Source organism: Nelumbo lutea, chromosome 1 (genome assembly GCF_056320005.1).
Source record: "Nelumbo lutea isolate HS-2025 chromosome 1, American lotus-T2T, whole genome shotgun sequence".
Lineage (NCBI taxonomy): Eukaryota > Viridiplantae > Streptophyta > Magnoliopsida > Proteales > Nelumbonaceae > Nelumbo > Nelumbo lutea.
Window position 1 is genome coordinate 117044145 of NC_142684.1, and position 22700 is coordinate 117066844.

A 22700-nucleotide genomic window follows, 5' to 3' on the forward strand; every position below is an offset into this window, starting at 1 on the left:
CAGGATGGGCTAACCGTTTGGTTCGAATGGTCAGACCGTTCAACCCGGGAACCGGACCCTTGACCATTTCAAAATGCCCATAATACACATGCAATTACTATTGAGGCCAGCTTCTGTAGAAAAGAAAAAAAATACAACTTTTATAAACAACAAAAAATAGAGAGTTTAAAGTTGCAGCTTTGCTTTTGAATGATTGATATGAAGGGAAAATTTAGAAAATAAATCAATTTCAGAAAAGAGATCGGAAGGGTATGAGTTAGCGATTCATGAGGAGAAAATTTGGAAAATAAACATTTTGATAAAAAGTAATTGTATGGGCATGGGCATTTTAGACATTTTTATGCCTTTGTTTAGAAGATTCTATCAAAAGAAATCTACATGCAACTATGTCAAAAAGTTTAGGAGAGATAATTGCAATTATCTAACTTGAGAGAAAATTTCAGCAACAACCAAAAACTTTAAAAAAAGTTTTAGCAATTTACCCTTTTTTAACTCTAAAGCTCGCTTTGAAAGGAGTACAAATGCAAATTTGTAAAGTGCAAAACCTTATATTTTGTATGTATTTACACTGTATATATTTGTATTTATACTCCTTCCAAACTGAGCCTAAACTTTATTATTTAAGGAGGAGGAACGGCCACCTAAGCTCTTATAAATACTGATGATTTTCCCCTTCAGGCACCTCAACATCGGAATGACGTGATAGTCGAATTAAATTGTTGTTCTGTTTGAGGATCTGTTGGGAGATTAGTTTTGATAGATGGTCTTTTCTTTTATCTGCAGAGATAAGGGCCAGCAAAGTAGTTATCTTTCTGCTAGTAAAAAGTGTAGTGGGAAAAGGGTCTGGATGGTCAGTTCCATCGTTAGTTGTTAGGGCTGCGATTAGTTGTAGTGCAATTCTATTTGCAATAGTCAAAATGCATGAGAGTGCAAATTTAAAAAATGCATATTCACGTTTAATTTTGTTTTGGGTTAGTTGGGAGTATAAATTCAACTTTGCACTCTTACCAAATTTAACCTTATGCTGTGTTTGGTTGCAATGTAAATAAATTTGCACTGATGCAAAATTATAACAGTGCAAATGATTTTGTTTTGGATTTTACTTTAATCTGTTTTGTATGCTAATTTACTTTATTTGTACTGCAATCAAATAAAATAAGCTAAAATTTGAAAAGATTAGAATTTGTACTTAAATCATTTGCATTGTTATAATTTTGCATTAGTACAAATTTATTTGCATTGCAACCAAACACAGCATAAGGTTAAATTTGATAAGAGTGCAAAGTTGAATTTATACTCCCAACTAGTTTTGCATGTATTTGGTAAGAATACTTTTTTTTTGGAAAATGGCAACTTTGTATGTGTGTGCGTGTGTGTTTGCATGTTTGCATTTAAAATGAGAGCAAAGCTTGCTTCCCAAAAATGGATGTAAGTTTTGCACTTAAAAAAAAAAATTACCAGTCAAATGAGGTTTAGGCTGTGTTTAGTTTGAAAGAAAAAGAAGGGAAGGATAAGAAAACTTGTACAAATCTTATATGGGTTTCCCTACCTTTTCTTTTTTGTTCCATTTCTTTCAAACCAAACATAGCCTTAAGCAATATGTTTTTCCATTCTTTTTATTAGGTTGATAATATTTAAAGGTGATCATGGGCCAGGCAGGACCAAGGCAGTATTGGCAACATAAATCATGTTTCACCATTCCATTATGTTTAATGTCATTATCCAATATTAAATTATGGAAATGATTTCTAACTACAGCAGAGTTGGGCCCAAATCCGCCTTGAAATTAATGGGATTTAGCATGGGCTTGGGCTCTCTGGGCTAAAAATGATAACTCCTAGTAACGTTGTAAGGGAGTGTAGTTTTCATGAGAGTTTTTTTTTTTTTGTTCTTTTATAAGTTTTCTAAGAATAGAAAAACAGAAAAACCTTTATCAAGTGTCTGATATCGAAATTTTTGGTTCGGTAATTCAGTTTTAACCGAATAATGCTCACCCCTACCGTTAGCATACTGTTAAATAGCTGTTAACACCTTACTCCAAACTCTCTCATAATACTAATGTTGCCCCTAAACTCCAAACTTCAATACAACAACAAGAATTCAAGGTTTGCAAGAATTAGCAGTGCGTCGAACACAACGACAAAGGTTAAAACTTCGAAAGATGAAAAACTCAAGGTTTGCAAGAATTCAATTTGATTTTTAGAAGCTCGTTGGAGACCGAGAACAATTTAAGATTTAAAGACGAGACTTCTAATCCTCGTAGGTTCTTTCAATTAAGCCCCATTGGGCGTATCTTTTTATGCGGGCTGTCAAGTGTCCGTTGTTTAGAAGTCTAATAGCTCACATTTTAGTCTTCTTTCATTTGATTGAGAAAATATCTAATTGTCAAAAGATGCTACCCCGAAAAGATGTGTGAATTCCATTGTCAAAAGAGTTTTTTGACTTTTTCATTTCGTCAAAGATGTGAAGGAAGATGCATTTTAGTCAAATGGTCTTCTGGCTGCTAAAATCTTAATGCAAAAGCTTATATCATCTTTTAGTTGTCACATCTGCTAGAAGATCTTTTAAAAAAAACTTACCAAACACACCATAATCTTTGTTTGATTGCATTGTTGAGTTTCCTTTATCTTTGTCTCACTCTCAGCATTCTGCTTTCTTTTTCTTTTTATTTTCTATATATTTTTCTTCTTTTTCTCCCTCTCCATATAATCATTCTCACTGCAAAATATAATTTACCCAAGACTGGTGGTCGAAGAAGATTTAATCTCGATCTGTATTAGTTACGCCTTGAAGATTTAAGGAATCAAATGAATGCTTGAAAATGTTTTTTCTCCTTTGATAAAGCTAGGAGAAGGAGGTTTGTGATCGTTGTTAAGGTTTCGTGAAGACTCCCACCCTCTATTTTGTATTTCCATTCCTTTGGAGTCTGAAGTTGCAATTAAGTCTCAGTTTCTTCGAAGGGGAACTTTCAGTTCTTCAAATGGTGTTCAACATCGACACCTTTGTGGCTGTTTTTCTTGCATAGGAAGAGTGGGGCAAATTTTGGAAATTTAATGAACAATTAATGTCATTTTGTCTCTTTTAAGTTTCATTTGTTAGATTTAACATTTGAAAGGTCAGCAAAGCAGGTTTAAGTTAGGGCATACTACTACTACTAGTGGTGGGGGTAGTGACACTTACAAATGTAAGATGCCCATATTCAAAATTTCCATTTTTTTTACTATAAATGCTTTTATTGTTTTGTTAAAAAGAATTATAAAGATGGTTTTAAATGGAAAAAAGAATAAAATAAAAGCTCGGTGAGCAAAAGAGAATCTAAACATGGGCATCTTTGTAATTTTCCCCTCATTGTAACATCAGTTTTAAGAGAGGACCTAAATGTATACTTTTGAAAGTTCAGGGTATTAAAATGTCTAAAATGCCCCACTTAGAAGTTTAGGTATTAAGCGTCACTAGCCCCAAAGTACAAGGTAGCCTATTTGTAATTTATTCTTATTATTATTAAATTGTAAAATAACTTATCTTAGAGGTGGAGGCATGGGAAACTAAGGGTGTCAATGGACCTGTTTTGGATTGGACCCCATCCAGTCCAAAATTAATTTGGATGGATTGGACCAATCTGGTCCAAATTATTTATTAGATTGGATTGGACCTAGTTCCTCTGTAACAAATTTATATTGGATTGGGTTGGATTAAGCCAATATCTGGTCCATTGATATAAGATAAGAATATGTGTCAATGGACCATGTTTGGGTTGAAACCAATCTAAACCAAAATGAATTTGAACAGATTCAACGGTCCAGACATCGAATTGGACCAGTCCAAATTGGCTCAAAACGTTTATTGGTTTGAATTGGACCTGGTCCATTTATAATGGACTCACATTGGACTGGATCGGATTGGACCAAATTTACATTAGTACTCCTTTCAAATTGAGTCTTGAGGGAAAAGTTGCCAACACTAGAGGTGACAATCGGGTTGTGCCACCCACAGGTTGGCACAGCCTGGCATGTTGGTCTACAGGCCATGCCAGGCCTAAACACAATCATGCGGGTCGTGCTGGGCTTGGGGTTTTAGGTCCATGGGCCGGCACGACCCAGCCCGTAGCTCGGCCCAACATGGCCCATATATTATTTATATATTTTGTATATATTTACATATTATATATATAATATTTTATATAAATTATAATTATATAATAATATATAGCATATAATATATTAATAAAATAAATATTTTTTTAATTTTATTATACTAGTGTATTTAATTATTGTATATATAAGTCATTGTATACACAAAATTCATATAGAATTAAAATTTTAAGTTTTTTATCAACATTTTTTTAAATAAATAGCTTTGGCCCGATGCACGGACCATACCATGCTGACTCGACACGGCCCACTTTACACGTCTAGCCAACACTTGGATGGGATAAAAATTATCCCTTTTGATAATAATTATTTATGACTATATGGTCATTTATCTTATTTATCTTAGAAAAAAAAACATGAATAAATGCACTTATGCAAGTAAGTGTTTTTGATAATTAAGCATGTTTACCAGGATAAATATAAATTCACGGAAAAAATGATCGAAGCCTAAAGAAAAGATGGTAGGGGGCTTAGGGGCATACCTGTTTGGTCAAAGAGAAAAGGCGTATGCATTTACAGAAGCCTTTCTTCCTTTGGATTCTGGTCTGTCAATCCCAACGCCAGCAGTCTTGCAAAACAACAAACAAGCATGTGGAGTGGGGTAGGTGATGAGGTTGACGTACCTACCCATTCTCGTCGTTGATTGTTTCTTCCAAATTCCAATACCAGCAGTCTTGGAAACCCTGGTTGTGGTAAGTAGTGTTTCACAAACTTAATTTTTGATAAGATCTGATCCAGTGTTGATGTATATACATACCAACACCAAGGAATATAAATTGTTAATGATAATGAAAGTGACTAGTTCAGAGTTCTTTCTAGGGGCTATTCATCTTAGGCCGAAACCATTTTTTTAGAGTCCCAAGGCAATTCTTTTTTTAACTTCATTTTGGGAAAGATCCTAAGAAAGAAGGGGCAAAGGACCAGCGCATTGAACCTTAATCCCAAATGGCTTAATTATCATGTTTGAATTACCGAATCCAGTGAGATACAATGTAAAATAATTAATTGTTTAGGATTACTCACCGAATCCAATGAGATAATCATGATCGATATCAGTAGCCATTAACAGCAACCGTGCATGACACGGTTAGACTTAAAACCGTGTACACCACAGTGGCATAATCCTTGGATTTTGAGGCGGGTCCAGGCTGACCCATCAGGAATCTGGCGTAAACGAGTCAGCACCGACCCGTCTCCTATTTTCTTCTTCGCCCGATAGGCCTTCCTGCAACGTCTCGTCGTTGCATTATATTTAAATAAAAAACTTCCCTTTTTCTATAACTGCACCCATAGCATATGTTCAAATCAAGAGAGGAGAGGATACCTGTGTTCGGGATTCAGCGACGATCTTCCGGTGAAATGGCGTCCTTTTTTTTTAAACCACACCTTCTTTTCTTTCGTCTCTATTGATTCATCGTTGGTGGTTGGCCTGGGTGCGACTAGGTAGCAGGTGAACACGATCAGAGCAGTGATGGTTATAGCTCGGCCAAGTCGAACCGAGGTGATGAGAATTTAGCAGGGGGTTCCCAAATCGCTCGTGGATAAGTTAAGAATATCGAATTCCACAAGTTTGCTGGTTAACGGATCAGGCGGGTAATCCAACAGCGTTAATCGACTGAGCTTCAGTGGTGAGTGGAAGGTCCGGTCACGAATTAAGGAGGACCGAGCCTGTTGGTGTTGGACAACAACTCGCACTCGCATGAGATGTGAAGTATATATATCTGAATTCTCAATGAATGAGAGCAAGAAAAAGATAAACCAGAAAAGCTATGGTTTTACATGGTATAAGAGCCAAATAAGAGAAAGCAAACGATTTGACGAGTGAGCCAGCTGCGAAATGGAATTGTTAACCCCAACTTGGTGGCCGCCAGTTCCAGCTTGGCTATGAGCCTCAACTCGATCATGGCCTCTGTCTTCCTCTGCTTCGGCCCCAACAGAGGGCATCGGCAATGCTATGGACACGGGTGCTGCCGCAATGGGCGATCGACAGAGCGGGCAATTCGCATGAGAAGCGAACCACTGATCAATGCAACGTAGGTGGAAGGCATGTCAACAGTTTGGCAACCAACGTACGATATTTCCTTCCTCCAACTGAGCCAGGCAGAGGGTACATTCAGTCCAGCAATGCGGTCTCAGATATAACGAATCCGTTCGGACGGAAAGGCAAAGTGGATGCGAGCGGGGGGAATCACGGGGCAGGGGCAGGAGGAAAAGGTCGTGGCGGCCAAATCAGGGCCAATACAGTCAATGTCTCTACGCAAGGCAATGCGTCTCAAGGAGAATCAATCGATGCAGTTAAGACTGGGTTAAATAGACTAAATAGTGAGCAGTGAAACATGTTACTCAACCTTTTGAACACACAGAAAGATGAGAGTCAACAACTAAGTGGTAAGCCAAAATTGTCAGAGTGGATAATAGACACAGGGGCTTCTCATCATATGACAGGAAGCCTCAAGTCGATGAGAGACTTAAAGAACGTCATTCCATGCTTTGTCGGGCTGCCAGATGGGAAAGCGACAGTAGTAGAGAAAGAAGGCATAGTTGCATTGGACGATCATCTGAAACTGACTAATGTTTTATATGTGCCTAGTTTGAATTGCAATCTAATTTCTGTGTTGCAATTGATTGAAGAGTCGAATTGTGTTGTTCAGTTCACTAATAAATTATGTGTGATACAGGACCGAACTATGAGGATACTGATTGGAGTGGGTGAACAGCGAGAGGAACTCTATTATTTCCAGAGCATTGCATCAGCAAGAGCAATGAAGACTTTAGAGAGCAAGACATGTGATATTTGGCATCAAAGGTTAGGGCATCATTCTCATAAAATTGTTAAGTTGTTGCCTTTTGTTAGTACTAAAAATAATAAGGATGACAGTATTAAGGGTTGTGATGTATGCTTCTGATCTAAACAATGTCGAGAAGAGTTTGTTTCTAGTAATAATAAAGTAACTGATATTTTTGAGTTAATTCATTGTGATTTATGGGATCCTTATAGAACTACAGCTTCTTATGGTGTTCATTATTTCTTGACAATAGTAGATGATTTTTCTAGAGGTGTTTGGATTTATCTTTTGATTGATAAGACAGAAGTGGGATAAGTTCTTCAAAATTTTTTTGTTGTGGTTCAAAGGCAATTTAACAAACCTATCAAAGTGGTTCGTACTGATAATGGGACTGAGTTTGTTTGCTTGGTTAGTTATTTTGCTTAGCATGGTATTATTCATCAAACCACTTGTGTCGAGACCTCTCAACAAAATGGGAGGGTTGAACGCAAACACCGCCACATACTCAATGTTGCCCGAGCATTGCATTTTCAGGCTAGCATGCCTATTGATTTTTGGGGGGGAATGTGTATTGACCGCATGTTATTTGATCAATCGGATACCGTCCATTCTGTTGAAGGGAAAGACTCCCTATGAAGTTTTATTTGGGCGACCTCCTTCTTATGATAATGTGCGAGTTTTTGGTTGCTTGCATATGCGCACAATCATGGACATGGAGGGGATAAATTTGTTAGTTGAAACAAATAGTGTGTTTTTGTTGAGTATCCTTTTGGAAAGAAATGATGGAGCTTGTATGATTTAGAGTCCGACACGTTCTTTGCATCAAGAGATATTACCTTTTTAGAGGACGAATTCTCTTATGCACGCAAGAAGGATGAACAGCCAAACAAAGCACAAGGCCAATTTCATTGTGGAATAGGTGGGACAGATGAAGTGTTGGTGCCGTCCACTTATTTACCAGGACAAGCAAATAGTGAGATGGAGATTGACCAGTGAAGCGAACTCACTGAAGAAGGAGTCCATGTAGAAGAAGGAACCCGCGTAGACCCAAATGCAAATGCTGGTGAACCCATGCATTCTTGTGACACCACCATAGAAAATGTAAGTGAAGACAGTCCTGACGTAAGGGGGGTGGCGATGTTGAGCAATAGCGGCACTCTGAATTTCATTTGGGGCATGGGCATCGACAGAAACAGCAGTTCACAAGGTTGAGAGATTATGTACTTCACACCACACAGCGATTGAGTCCCTCTCTATGTCCCTTTGCAAGCTCACTTGGCCAATCACATTCTACAGGTAGTCCTTATCCCATAGATAACTATGTGAACTATAACAATTTTTCTTGTCGACATCGTGCTTTCTTGGCAGCTATTACTGCAAGAGTTGAACCCACTTCTTTTGCTGAGGCCATAAAGGATGAAAAATGGAGGGATGCAATGCAGAAAGAAATACAAGCACTTGAAAATAATCAGACATGGACTATGGAGCCTTTGCCATCCGGAAAACGAGCCATAGGATGCAAATGGGTGTATCGAATCAAGTATAATGTTGATGGGACAGTGGAAAGATACAAAGCCCGTCTCGTGATTTTTGGGAACAAGCAGGTTGAGGAAATCGATTATAATAAAACTTTTGCCCCAGTTGCAAAAATGGTTATTGTTCGTACCTTCCTTGCAGTCGTGGCAGCCAGAAATTGGGAGCTTCATCAAATGGACATACATAACACATTCTTGCAAGGTGACCTTCACGAGAAAGTCTACATGCGAATGCCTCCTGGTCTTCAGTCAGATAAACCAGGTATGGTGTGTTGGTTGCGAAAATCTCTGTATGGCTTGAAACAAGCGCCGAGATGTTGGTTTGCTAAATTAACCGCAGCCTTCAAGACATATGGGTTTCAGCAATCATGTTCAAATTACTCCCTATTCACCTTTCATTGAGACAAGGTGCACGGGCTTGTTCTCGTGTATGTGGACGACATTATCGTGTCAGGTAATGATCATATGGAAATTCAAGTCTTCAAGAAATATTTAAGTGACTGCTTCCATATGAAAGACTTGGGACCATTGAAATATTTTTTGGGCATTGAAGTTGCCCGAAACTCAATAGAAATTTTTCTGTCTCAGCGTAAGTATGCTTTGGATATTATCTCTAAAGTTGGATTACTTGGTGCAAAACCTGCTCCTTTTCCTCTGGAGCAGAATCACAATCTCGTCTTCACAGATGGGCCTCTCTTATCTGATCCTGAGCGGTACAGGTGCTTGGTGGGCAGGCTTATTTATCTCTTAGCAACTCGTCCAGAGTTGTCTTATTGTGTGCATGTTTTGTCCCAATTTATGTAGCAACCGCAAGAAAGACATTGGGAGGCTACATTGCGAGTGGTGCGCTACTTGAAAGGAAATCCAGGTCAAGGAATTCTCTTGCGTTCAGATTGTGACTTACAGTTATATGCATGGTGTGATTCAAACTGGGCAAGCTGTCCTTTGTCCTGACATTCTCTGTCTAGATGGTTTATTCTGCTTGGAAAATCGCCTATTTCCTGGAAAACTAAGAAGCAACACACTGTGGCCCGTTCTTCAGCGGAAACAGAGTATCATTCTATGGCCACGGCCACGTGTGAATTAAAATGGCTGAAGGGATTGTTATTGGCTCTTGGAGTTACACATTCAAACCCAATGCGATTATATTGTGATAGTCAGGCAGCCTTGCATATTGCAGCAAACCCAGTGTTTCATGAGCGTATGAAACATATTGAAGTTGATTGCCATTTTGTATGTCATGAGATTCAAAATGGTTGCATTCGTCCTACTTATGTGTCGACTACCGTTCAGCTAGCTAACATTTTTACAAAGGCACTGGGTCGTAGAGAATTTGAGTACTTTCTCCACAAGTTGGGCATTCACAATCTGCATGCTCCAACTTAAGGGGGGTGTTAGGATTGAATTAGGAGTCTCCGTAAGAGTCTTTGTTTTCTTTATATACATCTTTTATCCTTATCTTGTACAGATGAGATAGGAAAGATTGGTTTGAGTCCCCTGTAAACTTAGGAGATTTGATGGCTGTATATATCTGAATTCTCAATGAATGAGAGCAAGAAAAAGATAAACAAGAAAAGCTCTGATTTTACAATGTTACAAAATAAAACAAAGCGGCATTTCAATCAAACCCATTAAAAATATGTATATATGTCGTGTCTAGCTCCTTGGGGTATTTTTAAGTAATGCCTTCCAAATTTCTGGAGGGAATTAGACCCGAGGCCCGAGGGAATGGAAAAAGCAAATCTGGAGAAGATGGGCCAATTACGTGGACTTTTTGGGCTACTTGGGACTTAGGTTGTATCTAGGAAAAAAGTTTTGTGCTCAGTCTGATGCAAACGTCAATGTAGAGCTACACATGTAGATGTTAATCCTTCATCCATAGAGTGGGGGAATACAGCTACACAATGTAGAGAGTCCTAATTAATCAACTTATCAAAGGCCTTATCAATGACAATGAGTAGGCCAGACACAACAGAAAGCCTTGTTAGCTTCTTGCAGTTCATGACTATGGCTCGAAATCCTTCATCCATAGGTTCTCCAGTCAGGTGGTTAGGCCAGTGACGCCCCATTATACAGAGGCGAAAGACCATCAGTTGTTGAAAGTTCCTTGACATAGCCACCATAGCTGCAGAATGGATCGCAACTTCCTACAAGCTTGAGAAATTGCAAGGAGGCCAACCTCAGATACAGCAACTTCACCATCCTCACGATGAGCATAGATGAGGAAATCCCGGAGATCACAGAGTTCATTGCATGTTGGAGCAACAGCCTGAAGCCCTTCATCACATACAGAATCAAGGACCTGTAGCAATATCAGTAGTAAGTGCATGACAAAGTGGTACTTGAATATGGTAAGGAAGTTTTGAAGTCACAGCATAGACCACAAAAGATAACTTACCCAAAGTCTGGAGATAATGACAGTACCGGATGACAGATTTGAGTTGTTCAGCATTGATGTTGGCATAACTGAAATCAAGTGAGGTTAGTCTACAACAGACTGGATAGATAGCCTGTAATGCCCCTGAATCCTGAGAGACAAACTAGGTACTTGCATTGCATGTGGCAAAAGCTGAGAGATCTGGTTCCTGATCTACTTGTGTTGGGTTATCCAAGGTGCTGAAAGAACCTGTTCCAAGATGAGTAAGCTGGGGAGACCAAACCATTAGACGCTGGAGCTGCACCAGGTTGACATGCCTTTTCAGCTTAAGCCTCCTCCTCAACGAAGGAGACCTAGCGCCACCAATTGCTCCAAAACTTCAAAGTTCATAGGGCCGGGACTCGATGCAGTCAAAGATGAGAGATTCAAGACAGGTAACAAACTCCGGAAAACAGGAAGTCCAGTCCACATCGTCCTCAATAACTTCATCCTCAATTAGATCAAGCACTCGGAAGATGTTGCGGGAATGTGTTGTTGGATGTTGTGGGGCGCCCATAACTCATCAAGTAGAACCAACCTCATAACCCAAAATACAGTTTAGGAAAAGAAAAGGAGAAATAGATCCAATGTCGATCCACTTTACGGCACTAAAATAGCCAAACAATCAGCAATTAGGTAATTAGATTTAAAAAAGTAAAGAAAATGAAACCCCAAAGACCTGCACTTGGCAACCAACGGTGCCAAAGCCATCGCAATAGACGAGCACAACCTCCTTAAACCCAGGGAAGGAGTGAGCGAGGAGGGTCAAATCGTCATCAGTGACAGACATCCGCTTCAGGTGAACCTTTTCCAACCAAGGGTAATCACTTTGTCACTTACTACTGATATTGCTACAGGTCCTTGATTTTGTATGTGATGAAGGGCTTCAGGCTGTTGCTGCAACATGCAATGAACTCCGTGATCTCCGGGCTTTCCCCATCGATGCTCGTGAGGATGGTGAAGTTGTTGTATCTGAGGTTGGCGTCCTTGCAATTTCTCACGCTTGGAAGTTGCGGTCCATTCTGTATTTCTGCCAGCAGCTATGGTGGCTATGTTAAGGAACTTTCAACAACTGATGGTCTTTCGCCTCTGTATAATGGGGTGTCACCGGCCTGACCACCTGACTGGAGAACCCATGGATGAAGGATTTGGAGCCATAGTCATGAACTGCAAGAAGCTGACAAGGCTTTTTTGTGTCTGGCCTACTCAGTGATAAAGGTGGTCTTTCGCCTCTGTATAAAGGTGGTCCGAGGTTCGGACATCGCATTGCGTACCCTAAAGTTTATGACTTCCTCGTGAATAATGATGGCCCACAATGAGATTCAGGAACACCACAGCGCTTGGAAGAGCTAGAGTGCAGCTAGCCAAGCACGACGCCGGTTGTAGATCAGCCCGCGCAGCCAGCTATGCCCACTACTAAGGAACCACCCTTCACCCAGGAGATTGTAGACGAGGTACCTCCCACAGGATGGCGGGTCCCATAGCTTGATAAGTACAATGCAAATACTGATCCCACCGACCATATCAAGGCATTGAAGGCTCAGTTGGTGTTGCACGGATCTTCCGAGGGCCTAAGTGCAAAACCCTGGTGGCCACCTCAGAGGTCCAACCCTAACCTGGTATTCCTCTCTGCCTCCACACTCAATAGCGTCGTGGGAGCAGTTGGAAACTCAGTTCCATGCACAATTCACAGCAAGTCAAAAGCATTGAAGACCTCGGCCAACGTCATGCAGGTGCGGTAAAGAAAAAATGTCTCTCAGGGACTACCTGGCGAGATTCAACAAGGAAGCACTACAGGTCAGGAACCCGAACTAGTTAGTGGATGTCACCGCTATTCAACATGGCCTTCGCCCATCCCCATTCAACTTCTCCATCTCTAAGAACCCTCTGCAAACCCTAGCTGCACTAATGAGCCATGCCCAGAAGTATATCAACGCAAAAGAAGTGCAGACACAACTGCGGGACGAGGAAGAGAGGCCCGACAAGAGGAGGGGCGATACTGAGGAGCGAAAGTCAGAAAGATCAGATCGAGACCATAAGAGGCACCCGACCATAGACTACGGACACCCCTGCTGACCTATCAGAACTTCACACCGCTCAATATGCCACGGGGTCTGAAGTCCTGATGCAAATTCACGACCGCAACTACGTTTGTTGGCCCGAGAAGATGAAAACGCAAAGCAACAAAAGGAACAGTGACAAGTATTGCGAGTTTCATAGAGATCATGGCCATGACACGGAGAACTGCTTCGACCTGCACAACCACATTAAAGACCTAATCAGGCGTAAATACCTTAGCGGGTTCATCGACAAGAGCGAGAAGCCAGCACAAAAGGAACAATGCATGGAGGATGCTCGACAATTGCCCCGAACTCCCCTGCTGGTGTGATCCACGTCATATCAAGTGGAATCGCTGTAGGAGGGGAGAATAGCTCGGGGCGCAAGAAGTATGCGTGACTATGCGAGATCGACAACCGGGAGCACAAGAAGAAGCATGACCAATCTATCACATTCACCAACAATGACCTCCGGGGGGTTCAGACCTCACATAATGATGCCTTGGTAATCACAGCCAAGGTGGCCAACTTCGAGATAAGGCGGATCCTGGTTGACACGGGTAGCTGTGCCGATGTACTCTTCGAGGACACATTTGAGAAGCTCGACATTGACAAAGAGTACCTCACCCCCGTCAACACTCCCCTAATGGGCTTCTCTGGGGAGTCCCTCCAGCCTACTAGGAGAATAACCCTTCCCCTACTGATCAGAGATGGTGACATTACTACGACGACCATGGTGGACTTCATTGTGGTTCATTGCCTCTCTTCATACAATGTCATCCTCAGTAGGCTGACCCTTAATGCTCTATAGGCTACGGTCTCAACATTCCACCTCGCCATGAAGTTCCTCACCGTATATGGCATAGGGGTAGTACGTGGGGACCAAAGAATTGCACGGTAATGCTACTTGCTCTCCTTCCAAGGACCACACCCAGTCGCAGAAACATTGATGGCAGAAGCTTATGATCTAAGGGACGAGGTGAGAGCGTAGCGTGACCAACCTGTAGAAGACCTCATCCAAGTGCCGCTCATTGAAGAAGATCCTGAGAGGACAATCCAGGTCGGCTCTCCCCTAGTTGACCGTATCCGAGAATAGCTTGTGCAGCTGCTAAGGACCACTCTGACATTTTCACCTGGTCGGCAGTGGATATGCCAGGGATTAACCCCGAAGTCATCACGCACCGTTTGAACGCCGACCCCCGCTACCAACCTATCAAGCAGAAGAAGAGGAGCTTCGCGATAGAATGGTGGCAAGTGATCGCAGATGAAGTGCAAAAGTTACTTGACGTCAGCTTCATTCGAGAAGTCAAATACCCCAACTGGCTGGCCAACATGGTAATGGTGTAGAAAGCAAATGGGAAGTGGAGGATATGCATCGACTTCACCGACCTAAACAAAGCCTGCCACAAAAACAGCTTTCCTCTGCCAAGGATCGACCAACTTGTTGACGCAATGGCAGGCCATAAACTCCTAAGCTTTATGGAAGCCTTTTCAGGGTACAATCAAATCCGAATGCATCCCGATGACTAGGAGAAAACAACTTTCATCACTAACCATGGCTTATATTGCTACAAGGTAATGCCGTTCGGCCTCAAAAATGCCGGTGCTACTTACCAACACTGGGTGAATGAGGTGTTCAAGGATCAGCTCAGCCGAAATGTAGAGGCATACATACGTCAATGACATGCTAGTGAAGAGCAAAAAGGCTAAGCAACACCTTGCCAACCTAAAAGAAGTCTTCGGTACCCTTAGGAAGTATAAGATGAAGCTGAACCTGACCAAATGCGCTTTCGATGTTGGCTCTAGTAAATTCCTAGGGCTCATGATGACACAAAGGGGGGTTGAGGCAAATCTAGAGAAAATACAGGCCATCTTCGATGTGCAATCACCTCGAACTCACAAAGATGTGCAACGACTCACCGGTAGAATAGTCGCCCTTAGCAGGTTCATGTCCAAATCTACGGATTGGTGTCTGCCCTTCTTCAAAGCCTTTAAGCGACCGAAGTGAAAGAAGGGTAGGATCCATCTAATGGACGCCATAAAGGTTGCGGAATGGGTGGGTGAATTTCAAAAATTTCCTACCTTCTCTCAACCGGGAATCATATTCCCTAAATTTAGAATACAATATTCAAGGATCCTACTTGAACCATAATCAAACCAGATCTATACCAAAAGATAAATGGGAGGAATATACCTGATCCGGAGAAACAGTATCTCCCAAAGTTGGTGTTCACGCCCAAAGAATGCTCCAAGATCCGTTCCTGCTGAAGATGACACAGCTGTGAATGGAACAGAACCAGCAGGGTGCGTCCTACACACTGGATCCTTCACAAGAATCCTCTGGAAGTACTAAACACTGAATCCTTAGACTGATGTCAAGAACAGATTTCTTGACTTTCTTCTCTGCAAAGATCTAATCTTGCAATGGCAGATGGCGGCGGCAGGAGGAGATCTCCAAATCGAAAAGGCTGAACTGTTTTTCTCCTTTTTTTTTTTTTGGAGAGTATGAATCAGATCAGATCTAAATTCGCAGGAGGTATCCTATACCTCTTCAAAGTGGTTTGAAATCTCCTCCTTTCTTCTTGATTAAGAAACCTCCTTTTTAAGAGTTATCCCAATCCAAATCAGTATTTGGATAGGGGATAATCTTAATCCCTTTTGCAGATAGAGTTAGCTTACTCCTGATCTTATCAAGAGGTTACCAGATTCAAATCTAATTTGAATTTGGTCTCTAAGAGTGGATAAGGCTAAAGGCCCAATCCTTTTACTAACTTTAATCTCAAATTCGCCCCAAGGATGGGTGATCATATCAGCCCACCTCGAAATGGGCTTTTGGCCCATTAAGTGTTCAGTGTCTAATTACTTTCCAATCTGCTGCCCAGTTGGGCTTCTTTGTATGGCGTGGGACCCAAGCGTTGATCTACACACCAGCCACATGGGTTCGGCCCAGCCTTTAGTACAAGGCCCAGCCGAATTCACTGAAAAACTCAATGAACCCCTTGAGTCCATCATATGGACCCTATGGGCCCAACACTTACATTAAGTGGTCCCTGGGCCAAGCCATCTTATAAAAACCCAGGGACTGTGGGCAGGTGCAAGATTAGCCCATCAGGTATTATCCTAAATGGTCTTACACTTAACCTCTCAGCCCTTAATGATCAAACATTGCCCGACCAGAGAGGACCTCTCCCTCGGCTGCAAGGAACAGTGTCGCACTCTCCTCTCACATGGATCCCGGGAATTAAAACCATTTGCAAACAATTTGAAACCGTACATATATATATATATATATAAATATATTAATTTTGCAAAACAAAATTCCAACGATTGAAATCAACTGCCGGCAGTTTGGTTTCCATCAGAGAGAGTGCATTCCCAATCATTACCCTTTGTCCGACAAAGTGGCTGATTCTGTCACTATGATCACCCACTCAGATGAATTCTCAAACTGCCCCAACATACCCAGGTTTTGATCCCCGCTAAGGATCTCACTGAATGGCATATCAAAGGCAGCCTGATCCAACACCTAGTGAAATGTCATAATCGAGTCTAGGGGTCAGGTGTAACTTTCCAGTTTTGCCCATCTATCTCCAAGGTCCAGGGCAATACTGGAAATCTGGTCCGGTTCAAGGATTCAAGTAATCCCATACTGCATGTGCCTCGGGTCTTACCCTGATGGCTGAGACAGGCCATCCCAACACTTGGTGGCACACCAGTATCAGCCTTGGCAGGATAAATCTCCCCAGACTTATCCAACGGCTGTGAACATTTAAAACTAACATGAGTCTCTAAAAATGTCCAGTTTTAGGGTTTTACACAGAATTAAACCAAACAACATGAATCAAACATGCACTTTATTTATTTCCACTAAATAACAAAAGTACATCAAATCAGATTGAAGCTAAGGGCATACAGAAACTGTCTAACAGCTCCCACTTGCACTTAGGTCCAATCTGGTACAAGCCGGAGTCCCATACTTTCCACGTGTTTCTCAAACACCTTCTGTGTCAGTGGCTTAGTCAATGGGTCTACCACATTCTCCGCTGATGCTACCTCTTGCTATCATCCTCCCATAGGTCCAGTGTTGTCATACAACAATGGAATGGGTGATGTGCTTAATTCCAAATTCATGAATGAACACCTTCATTCATAAGGCAACATCACTTATGGCAATGCGCTCGGCTTGGGTTGTGGACTATTAATTTGCAACTTAGGACCCCTGTTTGCTGACACTCAGGAAACAACACACGATCCTATCGTGAAAATATACCCAGATGCAGACTTTCTATCATCTGGATCCAACTGGAAATTGGCATCGGTATACCCTAGAACTTGCAGTGAACTACCATCGAATACCAGACAAAACTCTTTTGTCCTTCGAAGGTATTTGAGTATGTTCTTCACAGCAGTCCAATGCTCCTGCCCTGGGTTAGCCTGGAATCTGCTTACTACACTCACCGCCTGAGCAATGTCAGGGCGAGTGCACAACATGGCATACATGATGCTCCCTACGGCTGAGGCATAGGGAACGTCTCTCATGCTCTCAATCTCCTCAGAAGTCTTGGGAGACATCTTCTTGGAGAGAGTGACTCCGTGCCTGAAAGGAACGTTTCCTTTCTTGGAGTTCTCCATGCTGTACCTCTTGACAATTTTGTCAATGTAAGCAGCCTGGGATAATCCAATTATCCGCTTCGATCTATCTCTATAGAGTCGAAGACCCAGTATGTATGAAGCTTCTCCAAGATCTTTCATGGAGTACTGCTGTGATAGCCATACCTTGACCGAAGTCAACATTCCTACATCATTCCCAATGAGTAGGATATCGTCCACGTACAACACCAAAAAGGTGATCTTATCCCACTGGACTTCTTGTAAACACAGGGCTCATCCGGATTCTGCTCAAAGTCAAACGTTTTGACTGCAGAATCAAAACGGATGTTCCAACTCCTAGAAGCCTGCTTAAGTCCATATATGGATCTATTAAGTTTACATACCATGTGTTCCTGACCAGCAGCAATGAAGCCTTGCGGCTGCTGCATGTAGATATCTTCCCTAAGATCTCCATTCAGGATCGCGATTTTGACATCCATTTGCCAAATCTCATAGTCATGGTACGCTGCTACAGCTAGCAGGATCCTAATGGATTTAAGCATGGCCACGGGCGAAAAGGTTTCCTCATACTCGATGCCTTCTTTCTGAGTATACCCTTTCGCCACCAAGCGAGCTTTAAAGGTCTCAATCCTGCCATCGGGGCCCTTCTTCCTCTTGTAGATCCATTTGCAACCAATTGCTTTTACCCCGGGGGGCGGATCCACTAGAGTCCAGACTCCATTGGTCTCCATTGAGTCCATTTCAGCTCTCATGGCCTCCACCCACTTCTGGGAGTCTATGTCTAACATAGCTTCCGCGTAAGTCACGGGATCCTCTTCACTAGTCAAGGTTTCCACCAGGTAACTATCCTGGTCATAACCATATCGGACTGGTGGTCTGGATACCCGGGTGGTTCTCCTAGGTTGGTAATTACCTGGAATTTGTGGGACATCTCCCACTGCTCCTGAGCTCTCCTCATCAAGAACTATTTCCTGACGATTCGTGTCCAGGATGTAATCGGATTCTAAGAACTGGGCGTTTCGACTGCAAAACACTTTTTGCTCACTCGGGTCATAGAATAGATAACCCACCGAATCCTTTGGGTAGCCTATAAACAGGCAACGACTGGTTTTAGATTCCAACTTGTCCGCACTTGTTCTTTTAACGTGTGCAGGACAACCCCAAATCTTCAAGTGTCTTACACTTGGCTTCCTTCCGGTCCAAAGTTCATATGGAGTTTTCGGAACTGATTTGGTTGGAACCCGATTCAGCACGTAGATAGCAGTCTCTAATGCGTATCCCCAAAAGGATGTGGGTAATTGTGAGCGTACGAGAAGTGACCGGACCATGTCCAACAAGGTCCTATTCCTCCTCTCTAAAACATCGTTGAGTTGAGGTGTAGCAGGAGGAGCTAATTGTGACACTATCCCATTGGCCTTTAAGTAGTCCCTGAATTCGTCAGAGAGATACTCGCCACCTCGATCTGATCGAAGGGCCTTAATTTCTCTCCCTAACTGTTTCTCGACTTCCTGTCTGAACTCTTTGAACTTTTCTCTCCCTGAATTCAGACTTATGTCTCATTAGGTACACGTAACCATATCGTGAAAAATCATCTGTAAAGGTGATGAAGTACACGTGTTGATTCCGTGTCCTAACACTTAGGGGACCACATACATTAGTATGTATCAGGTCAAGTGTGCCTTCAGATCTTTCAGGCTTACCGTCAAATGGCCGCTTAGACATCTTACCTTGAAGGCAAGGTTCACAAGTGGGAAGATTTTCTACAATTAGAAAATCCAAAGGACCATCCTTTACCAACCTTGTGATTCGGTCAATACCGATATGGCCAAGTCGGTAATGCCAGAGGCACGTTGGACTTACTGTATCACGATTCCTTTTCTTGGGATTTTCGACCGACGTAGGTTCGGTTAAGTTAGTTTCCAGAGAAGGGTGTAGAACATAGAGACCGTTCTCTTGTTCCCCGCATGCGATGAATTTATTATTCCGTTTAACAGTAATCACATTACTAAAATAAACAGTATATCCATCAGCACACAGTTTTGAAACAGAAATTAAATTTCTTCTCAAGTTCTGTACATAAAGACAATCTTTAAGTACAAGCATTCCTTCTTTAAAAACTAATTCTACGGTTCCTATTGCCGCTGCTGCAACACATGCAGTTGTTCCCAAGAATAATGTCACTTCACCTTCACTCAACCTTCTGCTAATTTTGAACCCCTGCAGTGAGTTACACGCATGAGTTGAAGCCCCAGAGTCAACACACCAGGACACAGAAGTAACTAACATGTTAGTTTCTATGACACAAGTTTCGATGTTACCTTTCTTAGATTCCAGGTAGGCAGGACAATTCCTCTTCCAGTGGCCGGTCTGCTTGCAGAAGTGACAGACATCAGATGCCTTGTTCTTCTTCTGCTTCTTAGGATTGGTAGCCTTCTTCTGAGGCTTCTTTGCCTTTCTCTTTTTCTTGCCCGATTTGTTAGCTTCAGCAAGCATAACCACAGGCTCATCCTTCTTGAGTAGATCCTCGGCTCTTTGCAACATATTGCTGAGTTCCTGGACGCTGACATTCAGCTTATTCATATTGTAGTTCATTGTGAACGCATTGAAGGAAGAGGGCAAAGAATTGAGGATGGCATCCACTTGCGTGCCAAGATCTAGCCCGGATCCTAGAGCTTCAAGTTCATTAATGTAACCCATCATCCGAAGACAATGGTCATGAACTTTCTGCCCTTTGGTCATCTGCGCGGTCATGAACAATTTCAGGACCTTCTGTCGAGTAGAACGGTTCTGCTCTTCATACATTGTTCTTAGACTGTCCAATATGTCCTTGGCAAGTTCGATCTGATCGAACTGCCTCTGTATTGAGTTGTCTAATGAGGCAATGACAAAGCAGCGGGCTAGGGAGTTCTTATCCTCCCACTCTTGGTAGTCCCTCCTACGGGCCTCAGAAGCCCTATCACCCGGACGTTCCGGTGCAGGATTTTTCACTACCTTGTCTAACTTTTCGGAAGTTAGGACCAGCATAAGATTTCTGTACCAGTCGGCATAGTTTGGGACCTTTAGCTTGTTATCGTCTAGAAGCTTTGCAAATTGACCGTTTGCCATTTTCTGATAAAATAGAAAAATCATTAGTCCACAACCTTAGTTTGATTCATGTTACCTACATAGATATGACTTTTAATCTATGTTCCATTCCCATTTGTTCATATCTAAGATTTCCCTCCTTTCTCAGTGACGGAGATGACGAAATGTCTCTGGAAATGTGGGAAATCACATGGGGTGCGTGAAGCCAACTGTTTCAGCTGCATAACCTCACCACCTTTCTGTGACGGATCATATCCACTCATCAAATGAGTTTCCCTTTGGCCTCTGTCAGACAAGGTTCAGAGCCGTTTTCAGGTAAACCTTTCTGTCCAGTGAATGCTTACCCATCATATTCAGGTTACGCCAAGGTACCGTGAGAGAGTTCCCATTTTCTGGTGAAGCCCCTCCCACATCGGTCTATGACGCCCCTATCATCTTATGAAACACTCTAATAGATCCAACAGCAAATGGATAGCCCAATTTCATGGTGCGTTTCCTCATTACTGAAGGACCCATCATTGTGCTAATGACGGAAGGCCTTTAGAGAGTCCATCATATGGGTCTCCTTATCACATGCATTCATATTTGCTGGAGGGAACAAAAACGCCCTAGTTTTAATTTAGGTCAAACCAAAGTGCCTCCCACTGAATTTCATAAAGTCAGATTTCTGGTGGGCCTTAATCGGCTAGGGGTTCCGTACGCATCCCTTTTCAGGGTTGTGGGGGGCCACCAAGCAAAGAGGGGTCATCCAATGACCTTGAAGGACACCATGGCAATGATGTGCATTCAGCCATGGTGTGTGCAAGAGCCACTAACGAGTCTTCATGGGCCAAGTACTTATGGCCCATGGTCGCAGCACATCAAACATCCAAACATCACATGTAAAGGAGGAATTGATCCAATCAATTAACTGCTGTAAAGCCCATTGAATAGCCCATTTAAAAACTAAGTCATTAACAATTAATGACTACTAGGTGTATGGGCTGAATCGCAGATAGCAGTTTGGCCCATACAGCTTATCTCACAGTAATGGGCCTTTTGCAGTTTTAACCCTTTAAAACTGGGCTTTACAGGTGGGCCGAATTAATCCTTGTAATTGAACATCAGATTTGGAACAGCAAGTGTGAAAAATACAGACTGAAAAACAGTCCCTATCGAACCCCAGATTCGGTCCAAACAGTTTTGGTCCAATCTAGTCCGAGAGGATCCAAAACTGATTTTCAATTCAAGAATTAATTCATGAAAGATCTGAAATTAATAATTTTGATTTCAAACAATCACAAATCAAACTATGGACTGTTCGCACCACCTGCAAAACAAAGGTTAATCACAAGGGTTGCAGTTTTTCACAAACTGCAAATCGCAGAAAGCGATTTCTCCAACTGCAAATCTCCAGCGCCGCCTTCTTCTTCCTTCTTCTTTAATCAAGAAAAATAACAGAAATCCTATTTCTATTAATTACATTCTTGATCAAATCCTATACATTCAGTCTAAAATAAAAAAAAATTATTTACAAACCGAATATAAATAAATAGAAAGAAAAAGGGTGCGCAGACTATCTACGCCAAATCTGCACTTTGATCTCCAGGTTCGAATAGTCCATTAAATCAAAATAAATAAAGAACAATTCTAAATAAATTTTGGATTTAATAAAATTAATTTCAGATCAATCGCCCTTAACAAGAAACAGTTTCTTGAAATAAAAAAACAATCTGCGCAAATCCTGAAAGAACACCTTCTATCCATCTGCGCAGGGTCAGATCTGATTTTCTTTTGGTTCAAGATTCGAACCTGGCTCTGATACCACTAAAAGAAGGGTAGGATCCATCTAATGGACGCCATAAAGGTTGCGGAATGGGTGGGCGAATTTCAAAAATTTCCTACCTTCTCTCAACCGGGAATCATATTCCCTAAATTTAGAATACAATATTCAAGGATCCTACTTGAACCATAATCAAACCAGATCTGTACCAAAAGATGAATGGGAGGAATATACCTGATCCGGAGAAACAATATCTCCCAAAGTTGGTGTTCACGCCCAAAGAATGCTCCAAGATCCG

General features: G+C 41.9%; 1 long non-coding RNA gene and 1 pseudogene across 2 annotated transcripts; both read right to left on the reverse strand.

Annotated features, from left to right (window-relative positions):
* Nucleotides 1–4470: 4470 nt before the first annotated feature.
* LOC148876997 (uncharacterized) lies at nucleotides 4471–6270 on the reverse strand. Its single transcript, XR_016105446.1, has 2 exons — nucleotides 5476–6270; nucleotides 4471–4834 (listed from the first exon to the last, which is right to left on the reverse strand). It is a non-coding gene; the product is annotated as an uncharacterized LOC148876997 (long non-coding RNA).
* A 4029-nt stretch (nucleotides 6271–10299) lies between these two features.
* On the reverse strand, nucleotides 10300–11555 carry LOC148876998 (transport inhibitor response 1-like protein; annotated as a pseudogene). Its single transcript, XR_016105304.1, has 2 exons — nucleotides 10871–11555; nucleotides 10300–10774 (listed from the first exon to the last, which is right to left on the reverse strand). The product of XR_016105304.1 is annotated as a transport inhibitor response 1-like protein (transcript).
* Nucleotides 11556–22700: the final 11145 nt, after the last annotated feature.